A 3,129-nucleotide genomic window follows, 5' to 3' on the forward strand; every position below is an offset into this window, starting at 1 on the left:
CCCTTTAGTACCGGTTCGTGGCACGAACCGGTACTAAAGGCTTGTCCCCATTAGTACCGGTTCGTGGCACGAACCGGTACTATAGGTTAGACCTGTAGTACCGGTTGGTAACACAAACCGGTACTAAAGGGACTCGTGGGGACCTGGCCTGACGCCAGCCTGCCACTACCCCTTTCGTACCGGTTCGTGGCACGAACCGCTACTAAAGGCTCATCACGAACCGGTACTATTGATCGCAGCCACGAACCGGCACTATTGATCACATTAGTGCCGGTTTTTTTACAAACCGACACTAATGTGCTTCACATTTGACCCTTTTTCTACTAGTGTTTTCTTATATCCGAGTAGAAGTTATCTTGTCTTGGATCATCCAACATGTTGAGCTTGCCTTTCCCTCTCATGCTAGCTAAATTCTTTGAACGAAGTAGAAATACTCCTTGTGCTTCCAAACATCCCTTAAACCAGTTTTGCCATGAGAGTCCACCATACCTACCTTTGGATTGAGTAAGATCCTTCAAGTAAGTTGTCATCAGTGCAAGCAGTAAAAATTGCTCTCTAATATGTATGATCTATTAGTGTGAAGAAAATAAGCTTTATACGAACTTGTGATATGGAAGAAATAAAAGCGACAGACTACATAATAAAGGTCTTTATCACAAGCGACAATATAAAGTGACGTTCTTTTGCATTAAGATTTTGTGCATCCAACCATAAAAGCGCATGACAACCTCTATTCCCTCTGCAAAGGGCCTATCTTTTACTTTTATCTTCTACCCTTATATAAGAGTCTTGGTGATCATCACCTTTCCTTTTTACAATTTTTTCTTTAGCAAGCACTTTGTGTTGGAGAGATCCGGATATATATATCCACTTGGATGTAGGTTTTCATAAAGTATTATTGTTGACATTACCCTTGAGGTAAAAGGTTGGGTGGCGAAACTATAAGCCCCTATCTTTCTCTATGTCCGATTAAAACTTTGAACCCATAAATATCACGTGAGTGTTAGCAATTGTGAAACATTAAATGATAGTTGAGTATGTGGAGTTTGCTAAATCAAAGCTCTTACATAGACCCTTCCTGAAAATAAGATGAATTGCAATTGTTTGATGACTAAGAGCATGGTTTGTTAGTTTTCAAGAAAGTTTATGATCTATAATTCATCATGTGAATAGCTTGTTACTTGATCATGAGAAGTTTTATGTGTTGAGCTACTGTTATGGTATATAATGATGCTAGTAAAGGTGATTGAAATTATCATTGATCAAACTTGTGCACTTGCTAGCATTCACACTTCATAAATTTTTTCTTTTATCATTTACCTACTTGAGGATGAGCAAGAATTAAGCTTGGGGTTGCTGATACGTCTGCAATGTATCTATAATATATAAAGTATTCATGCCATGTTTATAACATTTTTACATGATTTTGGTATGATTTGATTAGAACTAACCCGGACAGACGCTGTTTTCTGCAGAACTACCATGGTGTTGTTTTTGTGCAGAAATAAAAGTTCTCAGAATGCATTGAAAATCAACAGAGAATATTTTGGGAAAATATAAAAAATAATGGAACGAAAAGCTACCGGAGGGGGGTCAAGAGGCCACCACGAAGGTGGAGGGAACGACCGCCCCTAGGGTGCGCCCCCAATCTCGTGGACTCACTGTGGGCCCCATTGACATGAAACAGGCGCCAACCCCTCCTATAAATCCTAAAAAACCAGAATAGAAGAGAGATCGGAAGTTCCACCGCCGCAAGCCTCTAGAACCACGAGAAATCAATCTAGACCCTCTTTGGCACCCTGCAGGAGGGGGCCATCATTACCGGAGGCCATGGGGGAGGATCCCGGAGGGGCCATAATCGCCGTGAAGGCCAGGGACCAGAGGGAGAACCTCTCCCCATCCAGGGGGAAGACCATGGAGGAGGAAGCACAAGGGGGAGAACATCTCCTCCTCTCTCTTGGTGGCGCCGGAGTGCCATCCAGAGGGGAATCATCGTCGCGGTGATTGTCTTCCTCAACATCACCATCCTCATCTCTTTTATGCGGTCCACTCTCCCGCACCCCACTGTAATCACCTACTTGAACATGGTGCTTTATGCCACATATTATGATCCAATGATGTGTTGCCATCCTATGATATTTTTAGTAGATTTCCTTTATCTTTGGGTTGATTGATGATCTATATTGGTTTGAATTGCATGTTTTATTATTGGTGCTGTCCTATTGTGCCCTCCGTGTCACGCAAGCGTGAGGGATCCCCGCTGTAGGGTTTGCAATATGTTCATGGTTTGCTTATTTTCTGTGTTGCGTGAGTGACTGAAACACAAACACGTATAAGTGGGTCATGGCATATGGGAATAAAGAGGAATTGATATGTTAATGCTATGGTTGGGTTTTACCTTAATGATCTTTAGTAGTTGCAGATGCTTGCTAGAGTTCCAATCATAAGTGCATATGATCCAAGTAGAGAAAGTATATTAGTTTATGCCTCTCCCTCATTTGAAATTACAATGACGACTACTGATCTTGTTAACGATTGCCTAGGATAATTCTGCACACCGACCCATCATTATTCCACACTCGCTATTTACAATATTTAGTAATATGTTCTAACTTTATGATAATAGCACCTACTTATATATTTTATCTCTCTGATACCATGCAAATTTATCCTCTTCATACCAACAACATAGTTTTATTTCTCGTTTCTAGTTGGAAGCAAACGTTCGGTGTACGTAGAGTCGTATCAGTGGCAGATTGGACTTGAGAGAATATTGATCTTACCTTTAGCTCCTTGTGGGTTCGACACTCCATACTTATCACTTCCACCTTTGGAAATTGCTATGATGATTCCCTGCACTTGGGGATTACCAGTCCCCAACACACCCAATACAATGGTAAATTGTATAGGTGCACTAGTTCAGCGAAGAGATGGTGATACAAGTGCGATATGGAAGGTAGATATAGGTTTTTGTAATATGAAAATATAAAAACAGCAAGGTAGCAAGTAACAAAAGTGAGTAAAAATGGTATTGCAATACTTGGAAACAAGGCCTAGGGTTTATACTTTCACTAGTGCAAGTTCTCTCAACGATTATAACATAATTAGATCATATGGCAATCCCTCAAC

This window comes from Triticum dicoccoides, chromosome 6B (genome assembly GCF_002162155.2).
Source record: "Triticum dicoccoides isolate Atlit2015 ecotype Zavitan chromosome 6B, WEW_v2.0, whole genome shotgun sequence".
NCBI lineage: Eukaryota > Viridiplantae > Streptophyta > Magnoliopsida > Poales > Poaceae > Triticum > Triticum dicoccoides.